General features: G+C 35.6%; 1 long non-coding RNA gene across 1 annotated transcript; it reads left to right on the top strand.

Moving 5' to 3' along the window:
• The first annotated feature begins 4,797 nt into the window (after positions 1-4,797).
• Positions 4,798-21,554, top strand: LOC139357321 (uncharacterized). Its single transcript, XR_011610293.1, has 3 exons — positions 4,798-7,958; positions 18,375-18,470; positions 21,119-21,554. It is a non-coding gene; the product is annotated as an uncharacterized lncRNA (long non-coding RNA).
• The last annotated feature ends 963 nt before the right edge of the window (positions 21,555-22,517 follow it).

Here is a 22,517-nt window from a genome sequence, read left to right as displayed (position 1 = left end):
TAACAAATGCAGCTAGGTGAGAATTTTAGCAGGTTTTTTTTTTTTTTTTTTCACCTTTTCCTTTTAGCTTCTTTAGGGCAGAAAAAGTAAAAGTTTTTTGCTAGACAGAGATGTATTATTGTGCTAAGTTCAAGATTTTGACCAGAGAGCCTAACATTTATAAACAATTATCTAGTTTTTTTAGATTATTAATTTTTAAATTAAGCATTCCATCGTTGTATACAATGTTAGACAACTATGAATTTATATTTCTAAAAGGTTGTCTAGGCTGTTGGTTACTACGGAGAGGTTGTAATTTGTAAGGCCATTAATTTGGAGGACTTTTAAGACTTTTTTTCCTTTTTAATCTTGGTTGGAATTCCATAAGCAGTGAGTTTTTTCTCAACACTAGTAGAAAAGTCAGTAGATTCAAAGTAGACAGAAAAAGAGAGAGAGAGAGAGAGAGAGAGAGAGAGAAACAGAAAAATTAGAAGACACCATATGTTCCCCCTACAGCTGCAGGTTTTTTAAATAATGACCATCTCTGAATGGTCATTGATAATATGAACAGTTCTGAATTATCCTTGATGTAATTGGTCTATCAGTTTTAAAATATGCACAAGTGTAGGCCGTAATATGTAGCTGACTGGAGTTCAAGAAAATTTGGCATGCCTTAAGTTTAAGAATTTCATTTCATTCCTCATTAATCCCTTGGGAACAATGAAAATCTTATAAATCCTGTCAGAAAATGTCAGAATTTCAGACCAGTGTTTTAGATGATGGCAACTACCCTAGTTGCTTTTATATCAGCCATTCTGAATTCCCTTCCGTAGTGTTTATTTTTACTCTTAAAATATTTTTAGAAAACCGCAAGGGAATGCAGTCAACCCAAATAAAAATAGACTAAGATGAATGTGTTCAAAACATTTTAACCCAGGCATGCAGATGAAACAAAATTTTGAACTAGGCATGCAAAGCAGAGGAGACATGTCTCACAGACAGAATGTAAATTCTGTAGAAATAAAGAATATTTAATCTAGAAAGATACTTCTTATCTTTATACCAAAAAGGACTCACTACCAGAAAAGATGAAAAGACTTTTATCATCCCAGGAGGTATACATGGTCCTTTACTAAGATGACCTTAGCCAAACCAGAAACCAAGTAAAGTCAAAAAATCTCTACCAAAAGGATGGAGAATTAATCTGAGTAAAGACTCACCAGGGCAAAAAAAAGCAAGCTGTGAAAGTGGAGAACTCAAATCTGTACTACACACCGGTTCTGAGAATTGCTAATTCCTTCATATAGTGAACTTCTTAAGATCCTATTTCTGACATCATATATATCAACCTGAATAACAAACAGAAACACTGTCTAACAGAAAGTAGTGTTTATTTGGAAATACGGCATTGCAAAGGGACTACATATGCCATGGTAAACTATGTATATTTGGGGAGGCAGAAAAGGCAAATGTTTTTAAAGGAAAAAAATAAGGAGAATAACATAGTTGTTTTGAAATAATTATTCTTGGCTACAAGGATAATTAATAACAAGGATGGTGCTAGTCTGAAGTTGGATAGGCCATTTCTTGGCAGATGTTCTTATAGAAGTGTTTTTGTGTAAGGTTGTGATGGCCTTTATGCAAGGTTATGGTCTTTGCAGTCTTTTTTGTTATCAGACATTCAAGAATGTAAACTCTCTCCTTAGGGACTTTCTTGACTCTAGTTTTTAGGGCTTTCTTAAGATTAGTGACTCAATTTTGATTCTGACCATTTTTCACAACAAGTATGCTACTAAAACCAATGTTTTATGAAACATTTTATGAAACATTACAATATATGTAATATCCCATAGTATTTTCCATTCTTTTTCAGTTTTCAAAACTACTGGTCATAGTCACCAAATTGATTTTAGTATACTTTGTATGGGTTGTAACCCACAATTTAAAAATGTAAGACATTGAAAAACTGCTTTTAAAATTTTGGGTATTGAAAGGACCTAAGAACAGTCAATAGTCCGATAATTCGGTTTTAGAGTGAGTTAGTTGTAATCTTTATCATATATTTTGATGTTTGAAATGAAGATTTTAAAGGTGGACAGCTTTGGATCATAAGGCCTAGTGTACATTTATTGAAATAGTAGGTAAATAGTTTGATAATTCAGTTTAATCTGTGCACACCCATAGAAGATACTCTCAGATCAGTATAACAGATGAACTAAATGTTAAGATTCATTGATTATATGTTGAACTAATGTTAATAGTTAATAGTTAACATAATTGATGAACTAAATGTTAAGATTCATTGATTATTCAATGAATATTTGTTGAGAGCATACCACATTCCTGACATTGTTCTAGATTGTTGTTTATTATATATGTAGAAGTAATGTACAAAGACGTAATGTACTTTATGTACATTAATGTACAACAATCTAGAACAGTGTCAGAAATGCACAATAAATTACATATGAATAAATCTTTATGTTATGGAACTTATTTGTCGTAAAGAAACAAATAATAACAGACAAGCCTATAATATAATGAAAAGTCATATAAATAATATGAATAAAAATCCAGCCACATGAGACAATGGAAAAAGACTGATATGGTTTGTCTGTGTCCCCACCCAAATCTCATCTTGAATTGTAGCTCCCATAATTCCCATGTGTCATGTGAGGGACTCAGTGGGAGGTAATTGAATCATGGAGGTGGGTCTTTCCTATGTTGTTCTTGTGATCATGAATAAGTCTCATGAGATCTGTTGGTTTCATAAAGGGGAACTCCTCTGGACATACCCTCTTGCCTGCCACCATGTAAGACATGACTTTGCTTCTCCTTCACTTTCCACCATGATTGTGAGGCCTCCCCAGCCATGTGGAACTGTGAGTCAATTAAACCCCTTTCCTTTATAAATTGCCCAGTGTCAGGTATGTCTTTATTAGCAGCATGAGAACAGACTAATACAATGACTAATAGAGACATTTGATTTTAGATAGGGTAGTCACAGAAGAGTCAGGGATAAGGAAAAGGGATATATGAACATTAGTCTAGTAAAGAATGTTGAGGCAAGAGGAACAACAATGCAAAACCTTTGAGGCAATAATAAGTGTGGTGTATTTTAATAAGAAGGTCAAAAATCTAAATGGGTAAGAGAGGGCATTGGAGACTTGCATAGGAGCCAGATGATATAGCACCTTATAAACAGTATGAAAAGCCATTGCAGGATTTTGAGGAGAAGTGTGGCATAAACTATTATAAATTTTACAAAATCCACACTGGCCGCTTTGAGGATGATTGACTGAAGTGGGCAAACATGAAGGCAAGGGAGGCCACTTCAGAAGCCTTCATATTGGTATTAGTGATAGATACAAGTGGATTTTATTACGGTGGGAAAATGCTTCAGGATATATTTTGAAGATAAATCTGGCAGGATAATAAGAAAATGAGAAAAGTTAAAAATGGCAATAAATTTCTTGGGCCAAGTAGTTGAGTACATGGTGTTGCCCATCACTAAAATACGGAAGACAGAGAAAGAAAAAAAAATTGTGGTGAACAATGAAGAGCTCTGCCTTGGAAATGATATAGTTGAGAGGTAGATTAAAATTGCAAGGGGCTGGTGAGTGGAAAGTTGCATATATAAGCTTGAAACCTGGGAGATGTATACAGCTAGAACTATATGTTCAGCAGGTAGATGATATTTAAAAGCATACAATTAGATAAGTTCATCTCCGGGACTAGTGAAGATAAAGGAGAGATGAATTCCAAGACTGGATCCTGGAACAGCCAATATTTATTAATAAGGAAAATGAAGTGAGGGTAGCTAAAAATACTGAGAAACAGGTGTGAACCATGCAGAGATAAAACCAGAATTCTGTGTTCCAGAAGTCAAGCGAAGGAAATGTTTCAAGAAGGACATTTATTTTGTAAAATGCTATTGAGAAGTCAACAAGGACTAAGATATGACATTTGAGTTAGACAAGATGGTGGTCTTTTGTGACAAGGGTAATTGCAGTCAAGTTGTATGGAGTACTGCCTGAAGAGAGTGGGTTCAAGAGAAAAGGTGAGATGAAAAGAAGAAAATTTGGCGGGCGTCTGTAGTCCCAGCTACTTGGGAGGCTGAGGCAGGAGAATGGCGTAAACCCGGGAGGCGGAGCTTGCAGTGAGCTGAGATCCGGCCACTGCACTCCGCCCTGGGCGACAGAGCGAGACTGTCTAAAAAAAAGAAAAGAAAAAGCAAACGAAAAGAAGAAAATTAGTACAGTCTATACTTTTGAGAAGTTTTGCTGTGCAATGGAGCCGAGAAATGGTCAGATATTTGCAGATGCTTCATGAAACAATGGGTGTAGGCATTTTGTTTTTTTATTTTTTGATGGAACATATTACAGTAGATTTTCATTCTGATGGACATAATTCAGTAGAAGAAGATAACCTGATGACAAACAAAGATACTTAATTTCAGAACTATGTTATTACATTGATGGCAATGTAAGAATCAGTGTACAAATGGAAGAATTATTCTTAGACAGGAACCTAGGGTTCATTCATTGTAACAAGAAGGAAGATAAATGCTTCGGTACAGATGTGGGTTTATTGTTAGATTTAGTGGTGGGCAAATGAGGTAAGTTCACTTATAATTGCTTCTATTTTCCCAGTAAAATAAGACGTAAGACTAGCAGTCAACAGTGAGTAGAAAGTGAGAGGGTGAATTGGCTGGTAGATACATTCTCATCTGCAGCTTGTGGTCAAAAATTCAAAAATTAAAAAGCATGCCTATGTGTTTTCTCCAATTATGTTTAGTAATAGGAAAAGCACAGTTGAAGAGTTAGATTTTGACAGATGAATACATTCAAAGTGGAGAAGGAGAAGGAAGATGAAAGAGGTAAAGTATGGGAGTTAAAAATTGTGTGTAAAGGAGTGCTTTTCTTCATGAACGTAAACTGGGGAGAGTAGAAGACCTGACGGAGTTCATGGCAAATAAAATACAAATCAGATGGAGAAATTAGCTTTCTCATTTTTAGCCCTGATTTAATCATAAAATTCTTTCTCTAGATTTGTCTAAAGGTACATTTCCTTGGCCTGTTCCTCCCAAATGTCCAACTTCATTTGCTACCTAAAATTAAAGTAGGCCCTCTTTTTTCTTCTGACAGACATTATACTCTCAATAAAAGTGGGAAATTTTTCTTCATAAACAAGTAACACTCTAACACACTGGAAATAAAATCCCCTAAGAAGATATATTGCACCTCTTCGTCAATACAGCCAGGTAAACTGTTTTCTCAGGTTTGAAATCACATAGTAGCAGGAGCAGGTGTTAAGAATGAAAAAGCACTTATTTAAAACACAAATATTCATGATAGTAGTAGCAGTGTATGACGGAACTGACCAGGGAAATTGGTTTTTGAATAATTGTTTTTATTGTATTTCCCTTCACTGATAGTAATAAATATCTCTCTGGAAGAAACATACAAGCAGTCCTGGATGTTGAACGTTTCCATAAATTAGCAGTGTCCCCATGGAGGGGCTCAGTTTTTCTGCACCCCTCCATTGTAGTGACACAGTTTGGGGCTGGATAATAGACAGTTAACTAGAGCTCCAGTTTATGCGTCATTCAACTACCTTGTACTATGCTGCCATATTTTGAATCAAAGTTCTAACTTCCAGCTCTGAAATGGAAATTGGTATTTCCTGTAATCTCTGTAGATCAAAGCTCTATAATTTCAGAGATGGCGATTGATGTGTTCTTGGTTTCACACCCACACCAAGCATGTTTTGCACATTCATTCAATAGCATTTGTTCAACAATTATTTAACTTCTCCTCTTGCCAGACTTTATGCTTGGCAAAGACAATAGAAATACAATAAAGAAGACAGGCATATTCTCATATTCTGAATATAAGATCAGACCAATATTAATCTAATAATCATGCACATAAATGTAGAATTCTATGAAGACATCTATAGAATAAAGAAAAATAATGCTAGGAGAACATAGAATAGATGAGCCTGACCTAGTCTGGGGGAATGAGAAATTCTCTCATGCCTGTAATCCCAGTACTTTGGGAGGCTGAGGTGGGCAGATCACAAGGTCAGGAGATAGAGACCATCCTGGCTAACACAGTGAAACCCCGTCTCTACTAAAAATAAAAAAAAAAATATCTGGGCATGGTGGCAGGCGCCTGTAGTCCCAGCTACTCGGGAGGCTAAAGCAGGAGAATGGCATGAACCCGGGAGGCGGAACTTGCAGTGAGCAGAGATCACACCAATGCACTCCAGCCTGGGCGACAGAGCGAGACTCCGTCTCAAAAAATAAAAAAGTAAAAATAAAAAAAGAGAGAAAGTCTCTTCCAAGAAAGTAACTTTTAAGCTAAGATTAAAAATAATAGACATTATCAATCAAGAAGCAAGAGAAAGAACATCCCAGGCAAATGAGATTCAGAATTCAGCATGATGCATTTTTAAAGCCAGCGGTATCTGATTGTGGGTGGAAAACAGGAAAGAACTTTTTGACTAGAGGTTGAGGAATTAGGCCAGACTCAATAGGGTCTTGAGGACTTGTTCAGGTTTTGGATAAAAGTGACAGGAATCCATTCGGGTATTTCAAAGTGTAGTAGATGTGTTGAGGTAAAATGTGATCACTATTGTGATCAAAAGGACCAATCTAGTTTTTCTTTGGATTTGCTGCTGGGAAAAGCAAAAATATTTGTAGTTCACTGGGCCGGAGACTATTGCAAGAATCTGGGGAAGATATGACAGGAGTGGGTCACAAAGAGATGGTAGCAGAGATAGAATTTAACACATTAAAGAGTTATTGAATATAAGAGGGACTGGTGATGTACATTAAAGAGTTACTGAACATAAGTGGACTATATTTTGGGAGTGGCTTAGGGAGAATTAAGTGTAAAGGATGGCTCTTAGGTTTTTGTTTTTTTTTTCAAGCTTATATAAGGTGGAAACACTGAGAAAGTTGATTTAGAGAACCAAGAGGATGATGCTTGGAGTGGAGGAGCCATCACAATTTGTTCTTTTGTTGTATTAGGTACAAGTAGTTTTTCAAATACCAAGGAGAAGGAAATGTTGAGTAGGTAGCAGAGTTTACTGATTCAGAGCTAGAAATACAGATCAGGATTATAGACATATATTTGATAGTTATTTGCATAGACTTCTCATTGAACTGAAGCCCTAGGAACAGAAGCCATTACTTAAGTGATGATATTGCTATGACTACACATGATCTTACTCTTGCCTAACATAGTAAACACAGCAAGTTTGGGGATAGCATTTGAAAATCTCAGTTTTGGACAAAATGTTTACCTGTCTGGGGACACGACATTGATGTAGCCAATAAATTGGGCTAAAAAGGTAGGTTAGGGAATATATTCATTTCTAGGGCTGCTGTAACAAATTAGCATATATTAGGTGGCTTAACAGAACAGAAATGTATTCTTTCACAGTTTTGAAAGCTAGGAGTCTGAAATAAAGGTGTCACCGGGTTGGCTCTTTCAGGAGGTTCTTGAGGAGAGGCTGTTGTATATCATTCTTCTAGCTTCTAGTGGCTACTGCCAATCGTTGACATCCCTTGGTTTGTAGACACATCACTCCAATCTTAACCTCCATCTTCACATTGCCCCATTGCCTTCTTCTCTACATCTGTATGTCTTTTCCTTTTTAAAGACACAAGTCATTAGATTTAGAGGCCACACTAAGTCCAGGATGATTTTGTTTTGAGGTTCTTAATTACATCTGCAAATACTTTATTTCCAGATGAAGTAGGATTTTCCTGACCCCTTTGCAGGACTCACAACAGGGGTGCTTCATTTACTCAGCCCACTCAACTCCACAGAAAGGAGTGCACGAGTGAACAAGTGTGGGAACTGGAGTGAATGACCACTGGAACCAGCCAGCCCCTTCGGTGCCAGCAGGACCAAACTCCACTCACTTGGACCCATTGTGTTCCACCCCTTGCAGGAGGGATCACACAGGTGAGCAGGTGTAGGAACCAGCCGGACAATTTAGCACCAGCAGGAGTGAACTCCAAGCAGGTCCCACTGCAGTATCCAGGTGGGGGTGCCTGTGACTTCTGAAGTCACAGAGGGTGTGTCACAGTGCTTTTTAGCTTAAGTGTTAACAGCTCAGTGAACCCTTTGCCTTTCTGTGTAAGGTGGTTGCCCTGAATCAGCAAGAGCAAAGAGTCAGTGTGACAGCCTTTCATATCCACATTTGTGGCTCCCAAGCTCTTGTGTGGCATCCGGGAAAAAAAAGACCACATGAATAAATTGAAGGATGGTAAATGTGGGGAATTTTATTGCTGATGAAAGTGGCTCTCAGTGGGAAGGGAAGCTGGAAAGGGGACTGGGTGGGTAGACGATCTTTCCCCAAAGTCCGGTCATCTCCAGCCAGATTCTTCTCCACAGTTATGCTGTCAAGCTGTCCTTCTGATGTCAAGCCACTTCTCTCTGATGTCCAGCTGTAGTCCCATCTAGCAGCTGAGTCTGGGGTTTTTATAGGCACAGGATGGCGCAGGGTGGGGCCATGGGTGGCTTAGGAAAAGGCAACATTCGAGCCAGAAAACAGGGATAGAAGTTCTCACTTTGGGCCATAGTTTCTGGCTTTTTGGCTTGAGGGTGGGGTTTTGCCAGGAATCTGCCCCTTTCTGCCTTGAATTTATCTGCCCCCTGTCCCTATTACAAATAAAGTTACATTCTGAGGTGCTCAGGTTAGTACTTAGACATATCTTTTTGGGAGAAACAATTTAGCCAAATACAGTGAAATAACAACACATGGATGACAAGGCATGCAGAGGGTGAGATTACATAGGGAGAAGATGTAGATTACTCAGGGACAGAGTGAAGAATGGAACTTTGAAGGGAAACAAAACATTTAAGAAGACTGAGGAAAAGTGATTATGATATTATGATGTCTCAAAAATCAAAAGAATGGAGTACTTCAGTAAGAAAAAGACAGCAATGACAAATACAGCAGAAGGTTAAAAAGCATCCACTGAAATTGTCAATAAAATGGTAGTTGATGACTTTACATTAAAAGATTGCAGTGGAGTAATATAAAATCCTTACCAGACCAACAGTGTAGACAATGTTCTCTAAAATTTCAGAGACCAACATAAATATGTGAATTTGGTTAGAATTACAAGCAATAAATGTTGAAGCAAGCATTTGAATTCACATCTGTCTCCCTAACTCGTAGCAGTGTTATATAACAGAAAAAGCAGGTGTTGAGTCAACTACTTCTTAGCTGTGTGATATTGGATATATCAACGAATTTCTTTGAACCTCAGTTTTTACATCTGAAGAAGCAGATTAATGGTCATATCTGCTCCCCAGGATGATTGTAAGGAAAAACACAGAAAACTGAAATTAAAAGTGCATTGGAGTCAGGCACAGTGGTACATGTCTGTAGTCCCAGCTACTCAGGACGCTGAGGTGGTAGGATCCCTTGAGCCAAGGAATTCAAGTTCAGGCTAGGCAACATAGCAAGCCTTCCTCTTTAAAACAAAAGTGCATTAGAAATTTCAATGGCCTGTAAAAATGCATATTCTCATTCTTCCCATAAAATTTGATATCAATAAGGGGATTATATTTAGAGATAAAATGGTTTAGCATGTAGTAGTATTGGTAGCAGTATTTATAAATGGGCCCATGTAATACGGAATTGCTTCCCCATTTGTATTGTATTGGTTACGGCTAGCCCTTCTTTTTGCACAGTTTTAGAAAGACGAATCTATGTAAATTTTTTAAGAATATAAATATATGTTAAGGTTACTGTAGTTTTGTAAGTACAGTTTTTGGAACCTGGCTGAAAAATGTACTTGATTTTTTTTCTTGTCAAATGTCTTTTTGTCATCACAGTACAGTGACACAAATGAGAATGATTCAAACGGAAAATAAGAACTAGGAAACAGAATTGAAGTTGTTGGTGGCATCTTTTGAAGAAGTGGCCTAGGAGGAAAGGGACTAAATATATGCTATGACTAAATAGAATTCACAGGAACTAGGAAATAGAATTCAAGTTGTTAGTGTCATCTTTTGAAGAAGTAGCCTAGGGAAATAAGTGATTAAATATATTGGACATATTTTCAGAGTAACTATAAGGGAAAGAAAAGAAAACAGTGAAATTCCGTATTTACCATTGTATATGAAGATGTTCATGATTATATAGATTAAAAACTAAAATATGTGAGTCCTTAAAATTATAATAATATACTAAGGAAATACTATTTGTATTTTGGTAGTAATTAAAACCAGAAAGTAATGGGTTTTCATTTTATCTTTTAATCAATCTACTTATTAAGACAATAATTACATGTACAATATGAGTTCTTGTTCAACGACAAAGGGAAGATCAGAAAATGGTAAAATCTTTGCCACACAGAATAACATTGCTCACAAGAAGAGATTTAGATAGTAAAAAAAATATCGTCCTAAGGTAGTAGGATTTTGGATATTTTCTAATTTTCTTCTAAATAGTTGCTAGATTGCTGGGTTTTTATATGTTTTTGAATAAAATAAGAAATGCATGTTTGAAATTAGATCTTGAGAAATTAGTTGAACCAGGACATTACATTGTGTTTCTTTCTACAGCACTCTCCCACTACCTTTCAAATTTGTTTGTTTGTTACACCCAACTCCATCATCTTTTTATTCTCTCAGGAATAACCTTAACTTCTTTTAATATAGAAAACTGATGCCAACAGATTGGTATTATCCTGACTTTCTGCCACCAAATCAACACCTAACCATACCTTTACCCATCTCTTCTTACTACTAGATAAAGAATGAATTTACCTGCAGTCTCAGAAACCCAACCCAAGCATGCTCAAAGTAGAATGTATTGGCTTATTTTATCCGAACATCTGAAAATTGAGCTGAATTTCAGCACAGGTCTATCCAACAATATCATCGGAGCTCTGTCTCCTATCTTGGTTCTGCTTTATTGGCCTCATTCTCACACATATTCCCTCAGTTATATTTGTGTATATGTGCTACATTCTTTTCTTTAAATCATATTCTTAAATGAGAACTTAATTCTGTTAGAGTGCGAGGACTACAGGTTTACAGCTGGGAACTATGCACAAATGTAAATAGATAGGCTAATATCGAATAAATTAAGAAGTTTCACAGATATCTAGATGAGTATACTGCTTCTCATTCAACAGTCAGTGAATGCTGCAGCTTTAAATCATGTTATTAACTCTAGAAAACGAACAACGTAGAACGTTTTTTATAAACCCTGGGGGAAAGTATCATGGTTTTCCTGATTTGTTGAAATGGGCTTCTTAATTTGTTAAGTTTAGAAATTCAGGGATACCACTTCTTTTCTTTTTCCCACTCTTCCTTCTTTCCTTTCTATTTCCTTCCCTTATTAATGCATATTTATCTAATGTATTGCTTTTAATAGTTGCATAATATTTTATATGATAAATTATTATACGTCATTTTGCCACTCTGTCTTTCTGCATAATCTCTATTTTTGTTGCCATAAAATACTGAAATGGATTTCTGTATATATAAAACCTGGTGTACTTATTTCTGTAGATTAAATTTCCCAAATTTCCGTAAATATTCCCAAATTTGGAAATATTGTTTGAGCAAGGCAACATTATCTCAAAAAGACCGTTTATAGCTTCAGTACCCAGTCTTACTAAAGTTGTGAAACTTCTTCTCATCAAAACACTACTTCTTAAACTCCAAATAATTTTATTTCCATGTTGATTCAGAAAATGGAGTTTTCAGAGATGATGGGATGGATTCATTACAGTGGTTAAGCAAAAGTTTTAAACTGGTTCTTTGCTCATTGTTGGGCAACAGACAGTAGCTCTCTTTCTTTTGATATTCCACTTTTGATTCTTGTCAATTTCTCATTTTGGACACATTTTTTAAATGAATTCTTTTTTATAATTTAATGTCTTTCTCAGGATAAATTGTTTAAAGAAATTATCATTGCATTATTTACCCATTTCATGTGAGATTGCCTTATACTCTTACATCAGAAAATTTTGCTCTCGTATAATTTTCGGAGGACTGCCTGGCCTCTTAGTTTCATGCCAGTTCCTGATACATCCATCTGTTTTGAATACTTTATTTTTCTCTCACACTATTAATGATGACAATCATCATTTGGAACATTTCATATGCTTTATCTCATTTTATCTTCTTACAACAATCATCTGAGGCATGTAGTCTTACAATTCCTATTTTGAATATATACAGATTAACATAATTAAATAATTTGCTGAGGGTCAGAGTTAGTAAATTGCAGAGCCTGGAGTGAACTCAGAAAATATAGACTAGAGTCTGTACAGTTGATTTTTAAGATTTAGTGCTTGGAACAATGTTGACTTCCAGTAGTTACCTGAAATTGGTATCATTAAGTGAGGTTTGAGAAAGTCATATACTCTTGCTATGGAGAAGGGCAACAGGGACCTCTGAACTCATAATAGCAATCCAGGTTCTTGGTGAATTGGTGTTGAGATAGATTTGGGGGAAAATAATTTATTAGGTTCCAACATCTAACAGTTTGTTAAACATATAGTCACTGGCTCCTCTTTTAGTGCTATCATAAATAGAACTTTATATTACTCTGGATTGACAGCTACCAAAAGACATCATTTATACTTTTAAGAGGCAACCCACAGCTATATAAACCCAAGAGGAATCACGGAAGGGTGAGCAGTTGCCAAACAAATCCTCCCCTAGAAGGAAGTAGACATTATTTGTTTTCCAGTGTTTTGGTCTTGAACTATCTGGATTGCCTTACCCTGGTCCTGATAGACCAAATGCCCTTGCATGTAGATTAAGGACTTATTTCTGTTTATTGAAAATTCCAACCCCTTTGGGCTTTGTTCTAATCCTTGATTTCCAAACTGGAAGCTTCTCTTGACATTTTAGCTTTTGTCAGCTTGTCCTATTTGGCTTTACAGGTGCTATATGGTCAATCATTTCTAATTACTACCAATAACCTAATTCTAGGAGATCATTATGGGAAGAGTCTGGATCTGAACTACTGGGTCCCCTTAGTCCCTTATTTGATCTGGTTTTAGGGATATAATTACTTCAAGAAAGTCACATTGTATCAATATCTGGCCACCATTTGAGGATCATGGCAATCCCCAACTGTGGTGGAAGCTGTGCAGGGCAAAAGAAAAGCATGTATATGTATTTTCAGAGTTCCATCATGTCAGATATCCCTATGGTTCACAGGCTTCAAAATTTGCTGAAAATTTAAAAGATAATATTATTGCATACACTCGGTAGAAGTGAAATTCACATTTTTATTCAATACACTTTAGATATGAAATAGCTGAAATCAGAATTATGTATATAAATCTACAGGTCTGTTACTAGTGGATTAATAAACATTAGCTCCTACATCTGGGAAATAAACAATAGAATAGGTGCGAGAGGAATAGGTGGCATTCAAGCCCAAAGATATTGCTGGATGCCAGAGGTACCCAACTATAGCATTGCATAGAAAAGGGTATTTTCTGAATAATATAGAGGGAAAACAATACCTCAGATTGGTTTAATATTTTGGATTAACAGGCTGTGTGATGTCAAAATCACTTAACCTTTCTTAGTCTATTCCCTTATAGATAAAAAAGAGTTAATGTCACTTACCTCATATACATTTTGTAAATATGTAAATAAAGACTCACAAATAGTTGCTACTATTTGTTGAGTGTTTATTATATTCCAGATTCTCTGGTAAGGATTTAAAAGGTTATATTTCATTTCACACTCAGGAAAAACTCTGTGATGTAAATTTGGTCATTACAATCATCTCAAAGATGAGAAAACTAAAGTTCAGAAAAGCTAAAAAGGAATTCCTAAATTCTCGTGGCTGGTAAAGGGTAGAACCAGAATTTGATTGACTTCAATACTTTTAACCATGAAACTTATTCAGCATAAAGATACACTACAATAAAGTAATTACAGTTTTTGCTATTACTTTCAATGGAAAAAGTAATATGCCGTTACTTTCGATGGCAAAAACTGCTCTTTTGTACAAATCTATAAATGGCATATAGGTGATGCCAAGAAGTATATTCCATTATCAGATTCTACAAAATAAATAGTATTAAGAAAAAATAATGAAGAAATTAGATTCTCCCAAACTGGCCATCCATGTCTTGGTGGTCCAGCATCCTTTACCTGGCCACAGGAAACAATGACAAAGAGAAATTGAAAACCCATTCATTATTTGTCTAATGAAAGTGTATCCAGGAAATAAGCTACAATAAACTGATATTATTTAACATGTAAACAACAAACAATAACAAAGAGATTTAGTTGTCTGAAAAGGAATTCTTACAGTGAGCATTCCTGTGAAAATCATGTGAGATCCCGAGAAAGTCAAGAAATATGAGTGAAAATGTCATATTTTGAAAAAAAAAAAAAAAAAAAAAAAAAAACAAGATATTCAAAGCTAGTTCTTGGTTTTTGTTTTTGTTTTTTTTTTTTTTTTTGAGACAGAGCCTCACTGTATCACCCAGGACGGAGTGTAGTGGTGTGATCTCCACTCACTGCAACCTCCACCTCCTGGGTTCAAGCAATTATCTTGCCTCAGCCTCCCGAGTAGCTGGGACTACAGGCACGTGCCACCATGCCCAGCTAATTTTTGTATCTTTTTTTTTTTTTTTTCTGAGACGGAGTCTGGCTCTGTCGCCCAGGCTGGAGTGCAGTGGCCGGATCTCAGCTCACTGCAAGCTCCGCCTCTCGTGTTTACGCCATTCTCCTGCCTCAGACTCCCAAGTAGATGGGACTACAGGCGCCTACCACCACACCCGGCTAGTTTTTTGTATTTTTTTAGTAGAGACGGGGTTTCACCATGTTAGCCAGGATGGTCTCGATCTCCTGACCTTGTGATCCGCCCGTCTCGGCCTCCCAAAGTGCTGGGATTACAGGCTTGAGCCACCGTGCCCGGCCTAATTTTTGTATTTTTAGTAGAGACGGGGTTTCACCATGTTGGCCAGGATTGTCTCGATCTCTTGACCTCATGATCTGCCTACCACGGCCTGCCAAAGTGCTGGGAGCCACAGGCGTGAGCCACCGTTCCTCGTCCAGTCCTTGTTTATTGATGATGTCTTAAGTCTTTACATCTTGGAGATTATCTGGGAATCCTCTTGGCATAACCAAGTACAGAGTTGTCATTTCTGAATGTATTACTCAATTTTCTAAATTGTGATACATTCATGTTTCTCAAAGACTAACAGAAAATGAAATGAAGAGGTTTGTGAAAAAACATCTCCAGCAGGTTCCAATGACCCGTTTGGGTGAGAGGTCTCTGTGAAAGAAGGAAAAGAATAGTTTTTTTATTCCAATCTTGTATTAATGCTGCACTGGGGAGACACGCTTAAGAACACCCAGTATCACAATAATTGAATACTCAAGCCAAATATGTCAGACTTTATTACCACTGAAGAGAATGTACAGTGGTACATGGAGCAGGAAAGGTGTTTTTGAGGCAAATGTTCAAATCAGCAGGTATGTCTCACCTTTTCTAATTCACAGTTTATAAAGATAATCTCTCCAGAATTATCTCCAGTCTAATGCTCTTATTTGCTACCTCCTTTTGATTCTGATTGTGAATTTGAGAGACAACATCTGCATCGTATTATGAGACACATTCAATCTCTTTACCCACCCTCCAGGTCTCTTAAAATGAAAAAGATAATACCATCAAATATGGCATTTTAATCTCTTCTGGCCAGTCTATATTAAAATGGGTTCTCATCTTTCACTCATATCACACTACCTATATTTTCAGTGTTTACTCCTCCAGTACTGGAAAATATGACACATGTTCTTTTATTACTAATTTTTTATTAGTCATAATGACCCTGTTAGAGTCATTGAAATCATTATATTCCTGTTCCCATATCACTTAAGTATATTTATCTCTATTCGTGACTGGAAAAAAATATCGTCTTAACTTTGTCGCCGTCAGACAACTCTCTGCTGAAGCTGTCAAACCCTATTAAAATAATCGTTCTTTTCTGCTGTAATCACCTCACACAAGACGGGTAATCCTTCACCTTATATTTCTTTCTGTATTCACTAACGGTGAAGGTGTTTAGATGTATTTTTAAAATAAAAGGCCAAAGGGAGCAAATTGAAGGAATCTAAACAGAAATGACATATAGAATATAAAAATATTTTAATATCACTCAGATGAAAAAGACCCAAAATCATCAGTGAGCAGTTAGCAGGTTGTTACTAAGTATTTGTGGTGTGCAGAGCATTGTACCATGTCATACGCACTCCTGTGGTGAATGTACTTATTTATGTATCCTACTGAACTAGTCATGACAAGAACCATGCTGCTCATAGTGTGGTCTGCATATTGGGCCAGTCTACGAGGAAATTGTTATAGAAATTAAGAGTTAACATTGTAAAACTTTTATATGAAATTAGGAAAATTTTATGACCATTGAAATTAAAAAATGTTATTTTTTTCTTTTCAGACCTAAAAAACATTATGTTTTTCTTTTCAAATCCTGAAGGTAGCATTTCAAAAATAACTTTAAAACTATATTTTATACTTATTTTTGTATCTTTTTCTAGTAATTTATGTATTTTATTAACTATTCGTCTAAGAGAGCATGGGAAGAAAACTGGTTCTCACCACAGATAGTGCAGAGGCCCTGCCATGAGTATGGAATATTTCTCGACCAGCTCTGTATTTTCTCATTGCATCTGGAAGTAAAATAGAATCTGCTTTGGGCAACCTATTACGTTCCTTTCATAGTTGATATATTCTATGTGTTATATAAATTTCACTATATATATGTTAATACTATATATTCTAAGACAAAAAACAAGGAAGATGACTAGAAAACCATGTTCCACCCATATTTGTGTCTTGTTATTTCAATATCTTCACCTCTGCTAGTTAAATGAGCTCTGCTAATCAGCAATGTGGGCACCATCTGGTTAGAAATGCAGAATCTCAGGCCTGCAGAATCAGAAGCAGAATTTTAACAACAAACCCAGGTGATTTGTAAGCACATTGAAGTTCGAGGTACATTGGCTCAGACTAATATGGAAGCTCCTAAAATGTCAAAAACTTCAAAGCTTCTAAGAATGTTACTAACATTAAAAACTTTAGTGCAACATGAAGCATATTTCATTAGTCAGGGCTTCAGCTGCTAAAAAAAAAAAAATGCCAATGTACACCTAAATCCCCGAGTTCAATTCATTTTGATTTTAAACTTATTCTCAGCATGCTTTTGCTACTTATATGGTGGAACTCCTTAAACAGAATAAGAGACCATAGTGCCTGCCTGGAATTCAGACTAGAAAAGGTTGAAATGTAAATCACCCTGGGCTCTTTTAATTTAATATAGCCAAATTCAGTTATCCCGTATTAACCCCAATCTAAGGTACATGGAGAACCTGGCCAGAAGATCTCTCTGGTCAACCTTCCTATTATATAGTGAAGAGAACCAAGACAGGGATTTAAAACCAGTGGAAAAAGCATTTGCTTGAGGAGCCCATAGCTTCAAATGTAAGTTGCAAAATATTCTAAATGAAAGAAAGGCCTGTTCTTTAATTGATTCATGCAGGAGGTATTTTCTCTCCAAAAGTATTATCAGTTCTTAAGAAATCTTGCTAAATATTTTCCTATCAACCACTTCACTGTCTTGTCTGGCAACATCTATTGCTGGTCATCTCTTCTTTGCTAACTCTATTCTTCGGATATGTTTCAAGTTGTTGCAATTTCCACATCTCTCAAAGAGGCAACACAACATAGAGGAAAAATATATGGCCAGCTCTAGATACAGACAAACTTAGGTTAAAATTTCAGCTTTGCCACTTATAAGCTGTGTATCCTTGAGCAATTTGGCTAACTTTTATGAACCTCTGTGGCTAAATGAATATCAAATTTGCTGGGTTACGAGAATGGCAACAAACAACATAAGATGTTTGGTAAATGGTAGTTGTCACCATTATGCAATTACTGTATATGTGTATAAATATGCTGTGTAATTGCGTGCATATAAATTATATATGCATATATGTGTTTACGTGTGTGTGTATGCTTTGTTGACCACGCTGAGCTTTGGACTCCATGAATTCTTTATCTCTAAATTTCCATTGACTTGCATAGTGCTTAAAATGATTGCTGAATGGAAATAGGATGAACAAAATAATGAATGAATGAAAAAAATAGATAAACATTAATCAAACTAAATTGATAGAATACAATGCTGTCACTATTCTTCATTAGTCCCAAAGGTTATATATCCTCCCATATGTTATTATCCTTATAGTTGTACTTGACCATAATGCATTTTTCACAGTTCCAGTTTTAATGTCAGCTTCTCCCCTTTGGGAAGCCTTTCTTGACTAAGTCAATGTTGCCTTTTTCTCCTCCTCTAGATCTATATAGTTCATATACATCTGAAACACTGACTTCATCTCACTCATGAGAATTCAACAGTTATGCTAAAGATTGTGTTATGGGAGCTCCTAGAGGTAGGTGCATTGCAACCTTCTTGAAAATGAGCTGCAATGCAAACAGATTTGCTTTGGGGACTTGGAGTTGATATTCTCAACTTAGGTATGTCTGCCGTCTTAGGAAACAGTAACACTCCCCTGAGAGTAAAATATCCTAAGATCATTACAGCCCAGTTCCTGTAGGTTATTTTAAACACTGACTCACAAGCTCAGAAAAATCTTGGCAAGATAGATTGGAATGAGAGTCAGAGTTTGTGTAGGATGTGGCTGTTTGAAAATCGAGAAGCTCATGTAAGACCTAAACATAGGGCAAAAAAGGAGAAAAAAAAATAACCCACACATATAAATCCTGAAGATGGATGAGGGAGTAGGATGGGGTGTTGAAGAAAGTATTGGCAAGAATGAAGAAGGTTATTTTTGTAAACAGATTCTTAGGAATGAGAGACATATACTGACTAAGCAAGCAGTAAAAAGGGGGTGATACACAAACAGCAAATGTGTGAAGAGAAAATAACTTATAATGGGGGGAATAATCGTATAAGGTCTTTTCTTTGCCACTGAAGCAGGTAGCTGGGCACATATTTTTAGAAAATTATACTTTATCTGACCCACCTGGTCTTACACATTCCTTGTCATTATTTTCAAATGTTGGTGAATGAAACATTTAAGCACTATCTGTAATTTACCTTTCTTATCTCAATTTTTATTCTTCAATACATACTCTTCATCTCTGTGCCCTGGTACTATGCCAATTTCAAATAATTACTTTTCTGCAACTGACCGCACCCTTTCATTTCCCTTGATGCCAAAAGCTAATTAAATGAGAAATTTTACTTTTATTCCTTAATACAGTGCAAGGGTCAGCAAACTTTTACTGTAAAGGGCTAGATAATAAATATTTTTGTCTGCAATAAAGGACATATGGTCTCTGTTACAACTCTACCTGCTGTTGTAGTGTGAAAACAGTCATAGACAATACAAATACAATCGATTACAGCTGTGCTGCAATAAAGCCTTGTTTACAAAAGCAGGCAGCAAACAGGCTGGATTTGGCACCAGATGGTAGTTTACTGACCCCTGCTATAGTGCCTGACATATTGTAAGTGCTCAATGAATATGAATGAACTCTTTATGAACTAACGCTTTCCTCCTTTTGGAGTGAGGTTTTCCCTTCCATGTTTCCTCACTCTCTGGGAAACGCCTGCTTACCTTTCTCATGTGAATCCATTTATCTTCATTTCCAGGCAGATTTTCCATGATAATTGTTGTTGTAACCCAAAACTAAATATCATTTTTTGCTGTTTTCAATGTACTAGGTACAAAACTCATTGCTTTAAAAACATCTTCATGCACTTTTTGAAATCCCCCTGTGCTTGTTATGATGATGTCCATTCTCACTGATAAGAAAACTACTGTGTAAGCTGGGCAAGGCGGCTCACGCCTATAATCCCAGCACTTTGGGAGGCTGAGGCGGGTGGATCACGAGGTCAGGAGATTGAGACCATACTGGATAACACGGTGAAAACCTGTCTCTACTAAAAATACAAAAAATTAGCGGGGCATGGTGGTGGGCGCCTGCAGTCCCAGCTACTTGGGAGGCTGAGGCAGGAGAATGGCATGAACCCAGGAGGCAGAGCTTGCAGTGAGCCGAGATCGCACCACTGCACTCTAGCCTGGGTGACATAGCAAGACTCCATCTTAAAAAAAAAAAAAAAAAAAAAAAGGTCCACAAAACTTTAAAAAAAAAAAAAAAGAAAACTATTGTGTAAAACGGTAAAATAATACATCCAAAATGACACGACCTGTAAATACTTCTTCCTCTGTGTACTTGCTGAAAATACAATGCATGCTTTCTGTGATTACGTTGCTTTTTAATCTGATGCAATCCCATTTGTCTATTTTTACTTTTGCTGTCTGTGCCTTTGGATTTATATCCAATAAAATAATTGCCCAGAACAATGTCATGGAGCTTCCCCCTATGTTTTCTTCTAGTTGGTTTACAGTTTCAAGTCTTACCTATGAGTCTTTAATTCATTTTAAGTATATTTTCCTATATAGTATAAGATTTTAATTTTATTCTTTTTCATATGGATATCCAGTTGTCCAACATCATTCATGGAAGATACTGTCCTTTCTCCACTGTGTGTTCTTGGTACCTTTGTCAAAAATCAATGGACTGTAAATATGTGGGTTTATTTCTGTGCTTTCTGTGCCATTGGTTTATGTGTCTGTTTTTATGCCAATACCATGCTGTTTTGATTACTATAGCTTTATATTAAATTTTGAAGTCAGGTAGTGTGATACTTCCAGTTTTGTTCTTTCTGTTCAAGATTGTTTGGTTATTTGTTTGTTTGTTTTTTTTTTTTTGTAGTTCCACATAAATTTTAAAATTATTTTTTTCTCTTTCTATGAAAGAGGGCATTGCTATTCTGATAGGGGTTACATTGAACCTATAGATTACTTTGATTAGTATAAACATTTTAACAAATTAATTCTTATAATCTCTAAACATGGAATGAATGACTATGTCTTCAATTTATTTTATCTACTTTATTATGGTTGTTAATGTACAAGTCTGGTATGTCTTTGGTTAAATTTATCCTAAGTATTGTAGTTTTTGCAGCTATTGTAAATAGGATGGTTTTATTCATTTATTTTTTTTCTAGAAATGAAATCAGTACATCAAAGAGATATCTGCACACCCGTTGATATTTATAACAGCCAAAATATGGAATCAACCTAAGTGTCCTTCAGTGGATGAATGAAAAAAGATAATATGGAATACTATTCAGCCTCAAAAAGAAAGAAATCCTGTCATTGGTTATGACATGGATAAACCTGGAGGACATTATGTTAAGTGAATAAAGACAGGCACAGAGAGACAAATTCTGCATGACTCCACTTGTAACTGTTGAACTCATAGAAGTAGACAGTAGAATAGAAGTTACCAGGTTTTAGGGGCCGGGAAAAGGTATTGGAACGATATTGGTCAAAGTGTACAAAATTTCAGGTACATAAGAGGAGTAAGTTCAAGAGCTCCATTGCACAACATGGTGACTATACTAAATAACAATATATTGTATGTATTCTTGAAAATTGCTGACAGATTTTAAGTGTTCTCACCCCAAAAAAGCAACTATATGAAGTAATAAATATGATAATTAGTTTGATTTAGTCATTTCAATACTTATACATATTTCAAATTATCATGCTGTGCACAAAAACGTTGTACAACTTTATGTGTCAATTAAGATAAACAAATAAAAGCCTTTAAAAAGGAAGGAAAAATATAGAAGAAAAATTTCCAGAATTTATAAAAGTCACATTTCTTCTAATTGACAAAACATAAAAAACCTAAAGTAATTAAAATGAAAACAATACACAAAATATTTATTGCAGTACAATTTCTACACCCAAAAACAAAGAGAAGCTTTCAGATACAATGAGAAAAATCTTATTATAAATAAATCAAAACAATTATACCGGTGCAGATTCTTCAAGTCAAGAACTAAAAAATTTAATGTAAAATAACATTTTCCAGTTGCTGACAGAAAGTAATTCTTGATCTAGAATTGTATTTCCTAACTAAAATATGATTGGAGAATGGAGCAAAAAAAATGACCCCAGATATTAGGTGTATGACTGTATAAGGCTATAGCAATACAGTCTAATTTAGGAGTAAAAATTATTATAAAATGCCTGAAATCTTGACCAAATATAGTAAAAATAAAGATCATAAGAAGATTGAAGTTTAGATGTTCATTATATTATTTTGAAGTAGAGTAACAAAATGTAACAAATTTAGACTTTGTTAACTGACCATGCTGACATTCATATGATCAAAGAAATTTTTAAAATAATAAACACAAACAAGTGTGTGTAACTTTTAAATTTATAGAATGAGAAGAAAAATTAATTATAAATCTTAACTCAATATAAGGCAGAAGGCAGGAAAAAAGAAAAATAAAAAGCAGAACAAATAAAACAAAATGACTATAAATGAATCAAAATATATCAGTAATTACAATAAGTACCAATCAGATATGGTATTTTTTATATATATAT

The sequence above is a fragment of the Macaca nemestrina genome, chromosome 12, assembly GCF_043159975.1.
Source record: "Macaca nemestrina isolate mMacNem1 chromosome 12, mMacNem.hap1, whole genome shotgun sequence".
Classification (NCBI taxonomy): Eukaryota; Metazoa; Chordata; class Mammalia; order Primates; family Cercopithecidae; genus Macaca; species Macaca nemestrina.
Note: the sequence above shows the minus strand (reverse complement) of the source record. Positions and strands in the feature narration are given on the sequence as shown.